Source organism: Phlebotomus papatasi, chromosome 1, assembly GCF_024763615.1.
Source record: "Phlebotomus papatasi isolate M1 chromosome 1, Ppap_2.1, whole genome shotgun sequence".
Taxonomy (NCBI): domain Eukaryota; kingdom Metazoa; phylum Arthropoda; class Insecta; order Diptera; family Psychodidae; genus Phlebotomus; species Phlebotomus papatasi.
In genome coordinates, this window is record NC_077222.1 from 905817 (window position 1) to 921723 (window position 15907).

Below are 15907 nucleotides of genomic sequence, written 5' to 3' on the forward strand. Positions count from 1 at the left end.
CTAATACGGGCTTCACTTCTAAAGTTTATATACATATGGCTTGACTATTCCAACTTTTCGAAAGACGATTTATAAAAAATCTATTTAGATTATATCTTAAGGCCGCCTCTATAATTCGGGAGTAATTTTCGTCAAAAATTGATTTTTTATGGCCTATACACATAGGGAGCAATTTTTGCCAAAAATTGCTTTTTTAAAGGAAATTTCCTGCAGTGTTGCAGGTGGAAGCGTCAAATTTCTGCCAAAAAAGCAATTTTTGACGAAAATTGCTGCCAATATGTAGACGCCTTTAAGGAACTTGTCTGCATTAATGTAAGTGGAAACGTCAAAATTCTCTTTGAATTCTAATTTTTGACGAAAAGTGCTCGAAATGTGTTGAAGCTTTTATTGGCAAAGAATAAGGAATAATTCAGGAACTGGGCTAAACCTCTATAGCCTGAAGACCGTATTATAAAGTTATCGGAAACTCAGAATGCAATTCAAACAACGACAGAAAAAAAAAACCTAGTGGCCTAAATGGGCTTCGAACGCGAAATAGTCACATTATACAGCGTGTACTCTACTACTTCACCCATTTAAGCGCTCATTTCTTGTAGGGGTAGGATGAAAGGAACGTCTATTGACACTTTAAGAACTCGTGTCAGCACCTATTGACACCCTACTCTGTACCATTTGGGATATGAAATTTGAACATCTCTGTTTATAGTAAAAGGTATATTACAGAAAAAACGTTATATTACTTATATTTTACTAGATACATTAAATAATTTTCAACATTTTGACAAAAGTGTCAATAGGGGTTCCCTGTCGAACAGACGTTCCTCCGACCCTAGTTGTCAAAATCCCATCAAAAAGACAATTTTTGATGAAAATTGCTCCAAATGTGTAGAAGTCTCACGTCAAGCAGCAGTGGAATTCTTATAGAAATTTCTAAGCTCTTTTTTAATGCTTCATTTAATTTACAAAGAACACTGTCTGATCAAGTAGCAATACAAAAAGATTTTAGAATACGGTAAGATGGGACAATTCGGAATCATGTCTATTTTGGAATATGAAGATTTTCTGTTTCAAATGGTTAAAGAGAAAAAGGAAAACCACGAATAAGTATAAGACTTTACATTCGAGAGTACTTCTTCGTTGTATTTTCTTTTGTCATATAAATCTGTTAAGACCTCTACACACCGGGAGCAATTTTTGTTAAAAATCGCTTTTTTAAAGAAATTGCTTGCAGTGCTGTACGTGGAAACGTCAAAATTTTGTCAAAATGCAATTTTTGAAAAAAATTGTTCCCAATGTGTAGAGGCCTTTAGGAAATCTCACAGTTTCAAATTAGACATGATTCCAAATTACCCCATCTTACCCTATGTCTAACGACTTATGCCGTGTGTACAATGACTTTTGTTTTGTAAACATGTTTTTTCGCAACTTCCCATGAGAGTGACAGAGATGATTTAATTACATTCCACTCACTCTTATTCAAATGTCAAATGCATGTTCAGAAAATAAAAGTGATTGTTATGAGAAAATAATGCTTCTTGGGTATATTTTTTTTATGTATCACTTGTTTTTTGATGTTGAGATTGGCTTGATTTTTTTTTCTTATAAATTTGTTTTAAACAATGTTGCAAATGAAACATGCTATTCACTGGGCAATAAAAGGGGTCTTGCAATTTCCTTTCGCGTGTTGATTAATTCACCCAAGACAGTGCGAAATAAAGCAATTTCGCTGGCCAATTGCAAGATGCTGGACAATTTACCTCAGAAGATGGGGATTCCTCCCCCTCGCGATGGGAAATCCAGCGGATTTATCGATGGCAATAAATTCCTGGGCTACCAACTTCTTTTTCACAAATATCAGAAAGAGTCTTCATGAGTACCGTCAACTTGAGGTCACGAACACTCTCACGGAAATTGCGACTTATCGAATGGAGGGCTATCCAACAAGATTCGCGTGCTGGCAGAGAAAACTTGTTCTTTGGGTTTAACGTTTATTAGCGAACACTCGAAAAATGATTCCCGCCTCTAATGAAGCATCGCCACACCATCGCGAATTTTGCAGTCATGCCACATTTTCTGCATTTTTGCCCAACCATGTAGCTCCATGCTACTCAGACATTCTCTTATTCCGGCCACGGCAGAGGAGATGCTCTTACGAATTGTTTAGGGGGTTTTTCAATGGGCGGTTTTGGGTGCAGAGCGAATTGCAATTTTCCCCAGTCGTTGTCTGTTTCCAGTTCCATTTGCCTTCTTCGCGTTTCTTTGCATGTACTCATCTACTCATTCGACATTCTTAGACCGAAAAACATCGTTTGCAACACAAACACTGGCTCAACACCAGCAGATCGTCTTGTTTTCTTGGCTAAAGGGGCAATTATTGAGAAGATGGAATACAGGAAACAAAAGTTTCGGTTTTTTTTCTACTAAACGTTAAATTGAAAGTTAAGCACATTTCTTTTTGCAGAATGAATAAAAGCTGTAGTATCGAATTTCGCACGGTTTGTAAAGCCGGTTTTTAGTTTTTCACATTTTCTATGGTGTACAATACCAAAGAAACCAAAAATCACTGAAAGAGTTCCGAAAGGGGAAGGGACTTCAAGAAACTTGGCTAAAGCCGCTTTTATAGTCCGGTTTTTGGCGTGTCCGATTTTCAGCGCTGTCCGACTTTCAGAAAACTACCCTAATACGGGCTTCAGACCTATGGGTTAGCCATAAAACTTAACTTATCAAGACTCTTAACAGTCGAATTTTTTTTTGCAAAATTTTGACTTAAAAATGGACTGTTAAAGGGAAATAATCTATTTGAATCAGAAGAAGAAATTAAATTGGTTGTTATTTAGGATTTCCACGTCTTCGGAAACCAGGCTAAGCCTCTAGTCTGAAAACGGTTTAAGTCTTACTGTGTTGTCACACTTGCACATTAAAATTTTAATATGATTCACATTAATTGTCGCTGGAGAGAGTCCAAATGTGTAATTTGTGTGTTTGAATCATTTTATATTCAAAATTTGATCTATTTGTTGATAAAAAGGTAGACTTGGCCCACAAAATTTGATATTACTTGATTTATAGCATTAATGCGAAAAATTAATGTGATTTTCTCTTTAATTTTTTAATGTGAAAAATATTTATGCTTTAGGTTAATTTAAACTTATTTTTGCAGGCCAAGTCCACTTCTTTATCAATAAACAGAAAAACCTCAAATATTAAGTGACTCAAAAGCACAAATAACATATTTGTACGCTCACAAGCGACAATTAATGTGAATCACATTAAAATTTTAATGTGCAAGTGTGATAACGACGTTATAGTAGTAAGAAATAGGAAATTCGTTTTAGAATTAGTATACCGATTATTTAAAAAAAAATATACACCCATAACAGAAGACCAAAAATTAAATATTAAATAATTTTGTTTAAAAGGATTTTTCCAAAACTGAAGAAACACAAAACGCTATGCAGTTTCTCAATGACTACCCTGTAGGGCATCTTTCCTTTGACTAACACTGAGACACTTGGCGATCCCTTACGAGAATCTTGGAGACTTAATGAACTGATTTCAATTTGTTATACGACTTTTAATTTTCTCCATATCAAGAGGGGGATTTGTTATTGTCAAAACGGTCTCGAAGCGCGAGACTGCGCGCAACAACTGCAAGATGCACGCATTGCTCCAGGCTCAGCTCACTTTAAACTGGTTTTTTTCTTAGGAATTGAACTCAGCATAAATCTCACGGATCGTTTTTGCACTTAATTCGAAAATAATTAACTCTTGTGCGGGAAGACGGCCCTTTTAGCACCAGCAAATTTTGCCTAGAAATTAATTTTAGAAATGGGGTTGATTCCATCCCCTGCAATCTCATAAAATTTGCATTTGTTCCAATTTATTCAGAAGGGTGACAATGGGATTTGTGTAATAGAGTCACTTATTAGGTCTAAAAGACGCTAATCGCTTTTTAATTCATGGTGAAGGAGGAATAATATTCAATTAGGGAGAATCACTTGAGACTACCGGCACTCACCTAAATCAACACATTGCTGACCTAGTGAATTCTTAAATATGAGGGTGAGATAGCTTGTAGAATAAATGATGAACGAAGAAGGTGCATTTCTATCCCATTAGAGGTTTGAGGATGTCTATAAGAAAGAAGCCGAGAGCAAAGGGAGGGCAAAGATCGAGGGATCACCAGAATGTTGATATATTAGGCCAACATTGATAAACACCCCTGAGCCGGTGTTTTGACTTAAAGAAAATTTATTTCTTTATTTCTTCAACCCCTGCTGTGGACTCAAATTCATCCAATTTTTGTCCTCGAGCTCCTTAGGACTATTTTCATTCCCATCTTTCACGTTCTTGTACCAGAAAACGCTTTAAGGCCAGAGTTGAGAATTATTTAGTTTAGATATTCGATCGCTTTGTTTCGAGGGATATCAAAAATACAGATTGAATGTCCTTTTACAGAATGAATTTTCCAATTAATCAAAATCATATTTTTTATGTAATGAGTTTTAAAGTCCTATTTGTTTTTTAAAAATATTCAATAAATAAAATTAAAAAAATAAAATTAGTATTTTGGATATTAAAAGCAATATTTTACTTAAAAAAATTAAGTAATTAATTATTTACGTTCATTGACGATTTCGAATTTACAGAGATTAGAAATATTTTGTATATTTTGTCCAGTGACCTATTTTCTTCTTGAATAGGGAGAGATTGTGCAGCTTCGTAGGGAAAAAGATGTCCAAGATTTAAGATTTTTTACTGAATACCACACAAACTGAATCAATTAGTTATATCACTATGACAAAAAATCTCTTACTTATTGGGTTTATAATTCTGCTGCAGAAAATTCCTGGAAATTTTTGGATTTACCTCTACAGGAAAATGAAAATGTAACGGCATTTTTTACGAAGGTGCCATGGTTAACTCATCTTCGTACAACATTTTTCCCACCTATGCAGGCCTCATTTTTCTTAGAAACACTGCACTGGACACAAAAGAGAGGGGTAGAGGGTATAAAGAAATATCCAAAAAGCGAATAAAATAATTTTTGTAAAAAACGGAGTTGTTCGACTTATATTCTGAGTGATCAATATTGCACATCAGAATTACGATTTTAGGCCCACTTTTTATTTTTGCGGTTTGGACCCAGAATAAAAGGCCTAGGTTTCCAAGTTTGTCAGGAAATGTAAGATGTTGGACTAGTTTTTAGAATATATGACCACGAATGAAATTCATTTAGTAACTTGGAAAAAAAATCAAGTTTTACGAAGCTGCAATATTACGAAGCTGCAAAACCCTTCCCTAACTTACTTATAAGCATCACTTATTTGTGCTATTTAATAGTTTCTACGCCTTTTTTAGCTTTTAAATTTTGTAGAAGATTATGGGATTGAATTTCAAACATTGACTGCGGGATTGATTTAAGGATTTAATGGGATTGGTTTCAGTAAAATTCTGGTACGGTTAGGACATTATAAAATTGATATAAAAATTTAAAGATTGATTTGTAAGAGATCAATGTATTTATTAAAGAAAAACATAGTAGGGTGAAAGGAATACCTATTGACACTTTCAGAACACATGTTAAGAGTTATTAACACCCTACTCTGTACCATTTGGAATACAAGATTCGAACACTCATCCTTATCGAAATACACAGATTAATGAAAAAACGTTATATTACTTAGATTTTATTGTATGCATTAATTAAATTTCAACATTTTGATAAAAGTGTCAATAGGAGTTCCCTGTCGAAGAGGTGTTCCTTCAACCCTAAGATAATCTCCATGACATTTTATAAATTCGTCCCAGTAATTTTAGAAAAGTATGGGATCGATTTTTTGCATATTTTAAAGAGTATTAAAAAAATCTACTAAAAAAGTCACCTAAGCGCTAAAATCAGTATCACTTGCTAATTCACTAAAATTTTTATCTTAAATAGTCCCTCTGGATGTTTTTTCAACTCTGTTGCGGAGCCATATGGGATATTTAGGGTTATCCTCTGTGAACTTGGTTACAAAATGTTCCGTGTTTCGAGGGCAAAAAATACAAAGCCCTCACGATAAGTACAAACCTCTCCAATGGAGAAATGGGCTCATATTGTTCACATTTCTCGAGCATTTCCTTTCATTTTCGCTCGTGACACTCTTCCACAATCTCCTAGCATTCCTCAAGCACAAAAATGCGCTTAGTTAGTTGGAAAAATTCAACATTATGTGTAGTATTAAAAAATTAATTATTAATCACTGCCAACAACATAGAAAATTATTCGTATTGTTGAATTTTTGGAGCACGTGTTCGGAATTTCTCAGCCCCCAAAGATGAAAATGTTAGCCACTTTAGATGAGATTGGAGTACAATTAGGTGCTAACTATGTGAGTTAGAAGAAAGTTTCGGACAAGAAGCACTTATACACAAATTCACTCGAGACAGCCAAGTCCAAATAAGAAGTCAGAGCAATCAATCAAATATCAATTGACTTGACTGTCTTAATGAATGTTTGTGGCCACTTTTTTTCTCCGCCTGATGCCACTTCAAGTAGCTTCTGAAGAATCTCCGTGAAAATTACACCAGCTGACAATTCTTGTGCACCTCTCAGGCTATATTTTTCTCGGTTTTTCATTCGGAAATTGTTTATTTGATTGCCATTGAAGATATAACAGCTTTAAAGAATGCGAATGCGAGAAATGAAAGAATCAAAAGTACCAATTACTTCTCAACTGAATTGCCCTTCAAAAAGCTATTACTTTTTTGAAGAAGTTGTTTGCAAATTATAAGCAATTTTAGGGAAAGCTTTATTTTGAAGAAGATTTTGGGAATGATTTCGAAAATTTTTATTCGTTGAAAGCCTTATCAATTTTCGCTCAATTGAGAAATTTCTTATAACGGGGTACGCACTTACAATTTAATTTTTGTACTTGAAAAACGTTTTTTGCAAATTCTTAGTAATTTCTTTAAATTTTTTGTATGGTTTATTCACCAAATTAATTTATGAAAAAATTGTGATATAAATAAATTGCACAATTTAACCTTAAAAATTCTAATTAGGTTGTCAAACGTCGGTTTCAGGAAGAATTTAATTCAGAAATGATTTTTTTATCAGTATATTTAGGCAGTCAGCATCCAAGTTTATTTTCCAAAGACATTTTTGCCGACAGGCTAGAAAAACCAGACCAACACTTGAGGTTTATTGATCACCCGGCGAGAGCTGGGCTTTTCCGGCATCGATTGAGACACTGACCTACGACAGAAACTTGATTAATAAACAACAAATGCGAAGTGTTATCTATTATTGAAGCACCCCGGGAGGAAATTCAACTTTCCACCGCCCTCCGGGAAATGTACACAATAGCAATATCACTCTCTTTTCGGTTTTTTTTCCCTGCTTGTCCAACTGTGCGAATCGATTGTGGCCTGTCGTGAAAAGTGGTCGGATTTTGATTGATGAACGTCTTTCCATCTCTATTCAGTCATCTCGGTGTGTATCTCAGAATCGCGTCTATTTTCTTATTTTGGGAAAACTCGATACAGAAATAGCTGATGGGGGTGGAATTTTTATCTGACAAGCGGAAGAAAAAGAAGGTCACCGATCTTCGATAGGTTAAAGTTTGTGCCTGAGCTTTAAGGAATCGATTGCGCTCATTGAAAAGATTGGTTTATTATTACATGTAATATACCACAGTAGGATTTGGTTTCTTTAGAGAAAACTACAGGAGAAAATTTAGTCTTGTACCTATCTTATCAGATTTGTGTGCAGTGAAAATTTAAACTTATGCAGCGCTCATAATTTTTTCGATTTAATGATATTAAATCGATCGAAATCGCGAGTTTTGCTCTAATGATGTTATGCTTTGAAAACTATTTTTTATACTGAAATTCGTAAGAAACTGATGATATCTGGCAACCCTTATCGATCATTTACGCTTTAACTTATTGGATTTAAAATGGCTTAATTTAATTTAAATGATTTAATGATTTTAAATAAAATGTCCTAAAATCACATAAATTCATTTCTTAAGGGGTTACGTGGATCTCGAAGACTAAAAAATATACAAATTTCTATTTTTTTGTCAACATATCAAATTTTTCTTTTAATGCAAATTCTTAAACCTATAAAATTATAAAATTTGAACAAATTTTCTAAAATTTTCATTCAAAATTTTAAAAATACAGCCGTTGGATTACTTATATTCATTAAAAGTCAAAAAACAAGATGTTTTAATTAAAACCATTTAAACTTATCAACTTTCAAGAAAATATTCTCGATATAGGGGAAAGTGGCCTGCCTTTGAATGCGGCAGCCTTTGAATATTTAATTTTTCTTTTATTTTCCAAAGCAAAAACCATATTCTCTAAACTATAATCAATAAAACTAATTGTTTTCTAAATATTAACTTCGATTAATAAAACAGAATTTTTGCTTTGGGAAATAAGAGAAAAAATAAATGTTCAAAGGCTGCCGCATTCAAAGGCAGACACTTTCCCCTATTAGACAAATAAAAACAAAAAAAAAAACAAATAAATACTAAAATTGCAAAACCTTCGTAACCCCTTATCCCTTTAAGGACGATTGGAACACCGGTGTCCCATAAAGAAAATAATTTTTCCTGACTACCTAAAGTTATTTTTTTCTTATGTTTATACGTAATTGCAAAGTAGAAGGTTGAAGGAATCCAGAATATTTTTTCCAAGTCTCCACTTATTTGCTGTATAGTAAATTTTTAAGCTGAAAAATAACGAACTTTTTAATTCTCATATTGAAAATTAATTCTAATTATTTTTCATACTTCCAGTTTTTTTTGTTTTAGCAAAACCGTTTTTTAAAAGGAAACTAGAATACTCAAACATAATATTTTTCGTTAGAGTGAAAATTATCAGTCATTGGTATCGTCAGAAAAACTACTTAAAATTTTGGGCTATTTTTGTCCCTATCGTTCATAGAGACTAAAAGTACACCAAATCAGACTCTGTTTGCTTTTCGAAGGTTAGATGTAAGACGTTTTACAAATTTTGTTTATCGGTTTCATTTTTATTGCTAATTTTCAGTCAGCGAAAACTGTCTCGTCGTTAAAGGGTTAAAGCTTTTTTGGATTCAAAAAACGACTCTGACGACTCTATGTTCAGGTAGTCATTGCTCAATTGATCTTCAGAATTTTAATTCATATTAAAGCGAAAATTTAATTGCTATATAGTAGAGTGTGCTAATCTGGGCGCTTCGCTATATGGATCGTTTATAACTAATCCACTATATTTTTATTTTTATTTCCGTAATAATAGTCACTACAGTAACATAATATAACTATTCAAATTTGAATAAAAGCAAAAATAATAATTTTAAATTAAATAAGTGAGTGCCAGGATTACCACAATTGACTGTAATCGACTCATTTCAATCTTGTACCAGCTGGGTTTTTCAATAAAAATTTTCTAGCAGTGATATTTTCGCTAATGATAGCTGGTTGATTGAAAACATTTATTGTTTTTTTTCCTTGTGAAAAAGTATTTTAAATCCAAAGGTTTAATTAAAAGTGAATTAATGAAAAAGCGACCCAATTAGTGCATGCTGACTTATTTCAGTATTATCATTATTTTCTTTAATATTTTTTATAATTTTTTTTATATCATGTTTCTGAATGAAACAGTGAATAATTCTATGGATTTAGAAGAAGTAAAAAAGAATTTCATCAGTCCAAAAACAAGCGTTTAAGTAGCACTTTACGGAAAACGATCCAATTACCCTACCTTACTATACCTACTGAAATTTGGCAACTAGAAGCCTTGATTTCTCCATAAATTACCTTTAGAGTATTAAAAGGAAATCGTGTACTTTAAATGTACAGATTGGAAATTAATCCAGAGGGATTCTTTCTTTATGGGCTCGAAGAAAGGAAAGTCAATGTGGGAAATTTACGGATGACATTCCATGGAGGGGTAGATAATTTGAAAAATGATTTGCATTGCGTCAAGAAATGTAACACATTGTAAATGCTTTTTTGGGGGGGGTTTATTGAACCTTTTAGCCATTTGGCAAAAGTTTTAAATTGTAGAATGGATATTGGGATGTGGAATTCCATGGTGTAACACTTGTGTTGAAGAGGGTATCCTACCACCCTTCGAAAAGAGTCGATGGAATGTCACGCATTTGACTGACAGGCTTGCTTTTTGTATTTGAAATAGACTGGCGGATGTGGCAAAAAAGGTCATGTAAAATGGTGGTGAAATTGTATGGAAAATTCTCACGTCTTGCACACCTCAAACGACACAAATTGGCGAGATACTTAATAGCTTTTAATTAACAGCCAAAATTAATTGATGTGTCGATCATGAGCAAAGTGGCGCGGAAGTATTGGCAAGTGTGCAAAGTTTTCTGATCCCAAAAAGTCTAGGCTGAAAGAGAAATAAAAGAATCTTAGGTAAAATGTCTTGTCAAAAATGATCAGCTTTATCAAAAAAAAAAAGTAAAGGATCAATAAATCTTTGAACTGACTACCTCTATTTTGTCAAGAGTTTGTCACTTTTGGCAAATAAGATTTATGGCAAAAATTTAACGATTATTTGTAAAAGTTTTGTAATTTTTCAGTGCAATATCTTTTACACCATCTATTACTTATGCATTTAAATGGCAAAACATTTTGTTAAAAATTTGTCAATCCATAAATTCGTTTGTTTATAATTTTAGATATTACAATTTAAATCGAGCTTCTTATGACAAACCTCTACAAACTTCTTCAAACTTTTCCTTTCAAAGTAGGTTTTCTGTGTTCATCTGGTACGCTTTTTTCATCCCATTAATCACACCCCAAACTATTTTTTCACACGCACGAATATCTCTGGAAAATTCACTTTTCTCCCAAATAGACAGAATGTGTTTAAATCGAGATCCCCAACTCAAGATGGACATACGAAAGGGAATCCATTTCGTTTGGGAGATGTTGGGAAAATTCAGCAATAGTTTTTCATTTGATTTGACAGCTACATTTATGGGGTGGTTGGATGAACAATGATGCCCTTTCCTCCTTCAAAGTCTGTCCGAAAAAATTTCACCAGACAGCCGTATTTGGGTGTAAATAAAATATCCATATCGCACACTTGCAATGGAAGGGGCATAACTTGTTTTAAATCTCACCTAATAGGTGGAAGTGGGGCAGCTTTGAAATTGGGATTTTTCTCATGCTTGCAAATAAAATTGAGTCTTATAGTGATATAATTTATCTGCACAAACAGATTGAGAAACTAAATTACATTATGATAGTATGAGGCTGATCCCTTCAGTGAAGCCACATTAGAACTTGCTAATGTCTTGACCAATGCTGTTGCTGAGAGCAGACGGGAACGGTGGGTGTCAACCGTTGAGAGTTTGGATATGTCGAAAAATAGCCACCGAGCTTGGCGACTAATCCGACACCTCAACAACGACCCCACTTCCGACAAGACTCTCCCTCAAGTGACTGCTGACCAGATCGCTCATACGCTACTTATGAATGGAAAAGTAAGCTCTCGCTTAGCGAAGCCGAAATTAAATAGGGATGCTGCTGCGGAGGTTCAATACCTCTCTGCACCCTTTTGTGTAGATGAGCTTCATTCGGCTATCAGATCGATGAAAAGCAGGAAAGCGGCTGGATGTGATGGTCTGTACGCTGAACAGGTGAAGAGTTTTGGACCCCAGACAATTGTCTGGATTCTTCGACTTTTCAATTACTGCTTAACAAATCGAAAGATACCGAAAATATGGCGAAAGGCTCACGTAGTAGCAATCCCTAAGCCTGGTAAAGACGTCAACGATCCGAGGAGCTACCGACCTGTCTCACTTCTTTGTCATCTCTTCAAAGTCTTTGAGAGAATGCTGTTGAACAGGCTAACAAGTGCTGTAGAAGATAAACTAATCAGCGAACAAGCTGGGTATCGACCAGGAAAATCCAGCTCCAACCAAGTGTTAAACCTAACTCAATTCATCGAAGATGGTTTTGAGGAAGGTAAAATCACGGGTGTCGCGTTCGTTGATCTCTCAGCCGCCTTTGATACAGTAAATCACAGGATTCTCCTAACCAAAATCTACAATCTCACATTTGACTATGGACTCACACAGATAATCGGCGTTCTTTTACAAAATCGCCGCTTCTTCGTTGAGTTTCGTGGTCGAAAAAGCCGATGGCGATTGCAAAAAAATGGCCTACCCCAGGGTAGTGTCTTGGCTCCCACACTATTTAACATCTATACAAATGATCAGCCATTGCCGTCTCCATCGAAAGCCTTTCTTTACGCAGATGACCTGGCTCTAGCAGTAAAAGCTTCCACATTCGATGATGTGGAGATTCAACTTCAGAGAAGCCTTGTTGACTTTTCTAAGTACTACAGGGAAAACCAGCTAAAGCCAAATCCGTCAAAAACTGAAGTGTGCTGTTTTCACTTGCGTAACAGATGGGCTAAAAGACGCTTAAATGTAGAATGGGAGGGAAAAATTCTAAATCACAATTTCACACCTAAATATCTTGGCGTCACTCTTGACCGATCTCTGACATACAAACCCCACTGCAACAATGTAAAAGACAAGGTTAAAACACGTAATAATTTACTACGTAAACTTGTAAACACTCAGTGGGGTGCTCAGCCGAAAGTGTTACGCACATCTGCTCTTGCGTTATCTTTTTCTGCAGCAGAGTACGCGGCTGAGGTATGGGAGAGATCGGCGCATACAAAGAAAGTGGACGTTGCTCTCAACGATACCGTGCGCATTGTGACGGGGTGTTTAAAAAGCACACCCGTTACCAAATTATACCCGTTAGCGGGTATAGCTCCTCCACAAATAAGGAGACAAGTCATCTCCGGCAAGGAAATGTCTAAGGCTTGTACAGAGCCAAGGCATCTCCTTTATGGTCGAGAGAGGGCGAAGCAAAGGCTGAAATCTCGCAAGAGTTTCAGCCAAACTGTTATGTGTCTTGAAACAATACCGGAGGATGCAAGACTTAATTTATGGAGGGATGCCGTCCCTCCGGATTTTGTCGAGCCCAAGGAAAGTCTTCCTCCTGGTGGTGATCAGGACTGGAGAACGTGGAGAGCGCTCAATCGTTTGAGAAGCGGGGTCGCACGATCAAAAGACAACAGGAGACGATGGGGTTTCACAGAAGGAGACGTTTTGTGTGACTGTGGGGTAGTTCAGACTACTGCCCACTTGTGTGTTTGTCCTTTGTCTCCTGCATTTTGCAATGTAGAAGATTTGATGTCGGCAAATTCTGCCGCTATTGACGTAGCCCGTTTCTGGGCAAGACATGTTTAATTTTTAATGCCTCGACTCGATTAATAATAATAATTATGATATGGATTAATTCCACTTAACCCTCTAACGGGTAAGACCGCCTCCAATAGGTCTTCACAAAAATAACCTTTACAGCGACAATAAAGGTTTTATTTATTTAAAAGTGCTATAGTGTCCTCGGTAATAGTCTTATAAACATCTCTTGAAAGTTTGAACTCATTTTGAGTCTTCGTTTTGTAGCTATTCCCAGTTTTGTGTGACAGGTCAGAGAAAAAGCAACAAAAAATATTTGTGCAAAAAATCTCATTTCCAATTTCCATAAAAATACCGATTTAAAGTTATCTGACTATAATAAATTTATTTTTTACTAAAAGACATGTCATTCTACTTTGTATATTTTATTTAAAAAAATTTAAAAAACTAAAAATGTGAATTTTAGAAGCAAAAAGAGTTTCAAAAAAAATTTATATTTTCTCACTTAGCGCATGAACTAAAAGAAATAATGAAGAACGGATGGTTTTTCGACTTTATTGGATCATAATTATCCTAAAAAATATTGTTTTAGAACTTTTTTCGCATATTAAAGAAAACACCGTTAGAGGGTTAAACATAGTAGAAAAATTAATTTACTCGATCGATTAATATACTTTAAACATGCACTTGAATTTGTATAGGCAATTTTTATAAAATTAGAAATCTAATTTATTTAAATTAGCTGAGTATTTTTTCGTATTTCAAAATTTTGCCGTAAGTCTTCGCAGAGCAATAATTTTTAGAAAGATTACTTTCAGAAAAATTATGCCTCTTCCAATGTGAAAACCGAATGATCTTTTCTTTTTAGGCATAAGGGAAGAGAACCCCGGATCGAAATGTTAAGAGACATGCTCAATATTTAGTTGAAAATATAAACCTCAAAATACTATTTGGTGTTTTTGTGTCTGCTACTCGGTATATTAGTGATCCATTTAACTATATCTGCGTATTTGGAATTTTAAATTTTTACAATAAATTAATAAAAAAAAAAATGTAATTGCACCTATGTACGTACACTGTACCTCGGATCTTATAAATTAAATCTGAGCTACTTCATTGCATTTTCGTGAGAGTTAAATTGTAAAAAGTAGCTATTAATTTTTATAAATTAATTTGAATTGGTGCGACAATCTGATACTAACCTGACGATCCGAGGAACACTGCCGATCGCTGGTACTCTTCCCTTACTTTTCTGATTTTAAAATTTTCTTTTCCTTTTACATTGTTCATCTGCTAAATTTCTAAATTGACATAACCTTAAATGATCACCGCGAAAAAAACTACAGTGCACTTTTGCCTCTCTTGTGCTGTTCCTTATAAGCATTGCTGATAAATAAATACGTATTTATCTATCTATCTATCATTTAAATTCTAAAATACTGTAAAAGTATTTATTATTTATTTAAGTATTAAGTATTATTGAATACTAAATATAATTTGTTAATTAGAGTTAGATTAAAATTTTTTTTTTTAAATTTTAATATGCGAAAATAAGAAAATGTGTAATGCTGAATTAAGCCACTTCTATTGCAACTGTGCCATATATAAAAAAGAAGTTCCGTCTGAATGAGACAGTAGTGTGAAGTCTCATGAAAGTTTCACGGCTTTTTTAATTGTCCTATGACGTGAGATAGTCTAAATGGCTACTTTTTTTTGCTCAGTAATTCTGACTTGTTCATTTCACTTCTATTGTCTTCAGAAAGGTCTGAAACAATTCGTCAGAAAACGCGTGGCAAAAGAGTTTTGCCTGAGGCGTAAAGTTTTCTCATTCATAGAATGCTTTTTGAGGTGCTTTTCACGCGAAAATTCAACACTTTTGCACGAAAGAGAGACTTTCAGAGGAAGTTTGAAAAGAAAAGTTTGACTTTAAGGTGGAGATTTTGAGAGAATTTCAATGCTAAAGTCATTATTTAATCATTAAGAAATTAATTAGAAATAAAGTATCATTGCGACTAATGAACTACGCTGTGGTTCTAATGATTTTTAAGAGTATCCGTACTACAATTCGGAGATAAATTTTGAAGATTTAAGATAAAATTTAAAATTTACAATCATCATATTCAATTAATATTTTATTTTCAATGTCGTCGAATTAACTTTTACTTATTCCAAAACTTTATTGATTCAATATATAGAATTGTACGTAAAATTATACGACATTTCTGTGTATGTCACAATCACATCCCACGTTTTATTTTTAAACCAACCATCTTTGATATCTTAAGCTGTTGTCTAAGCCAACAAAATCCTATTGTACACCAAAATATTGCCACATCCTTTCCTCTAGAAAAGAAAACACCCAAAAATAGCACTTATCACTGTCCCCCCTTCTTTTGCAATTTTCATATCAATTTCCATGAAGAACAATATATTTCCCTTGATGGCATCTTGAAATGGTGTTCTTAGTGTAGAGGTATGGGAAAGTTGGGAGAGATGATAGAGTGAATGATGGACGGGAAAAAGAACGGTGGAAGGTCTTTTGAGGCTGAAATTGTGTATATTTGACAGATCCGAATGGACAGTGACACTGTCAAAATCAATTTTGCGAATGACATGAGCAAGCAGGTGGTTGTTTGCCATCACACCCGAACAGCTAACTTCTAAAATCCCAATTCACATAAA

General features: G+C 34.4%; 1 protein-coding gene across 1 annotated transcript in view; it reads left to right on the forward strand.

Annotated features, from left to right (window-relative positions):
• The window catches only part of LOC129799831 (homeotic protein Sex combs reduced), a 49289-nt gene that overhangs the window by 21484 nt on the left and 11898 nt on the right, over nt 1-15907 (forward strand). The gene's annotated exons all lie outside the window — the stretch shown is intronic.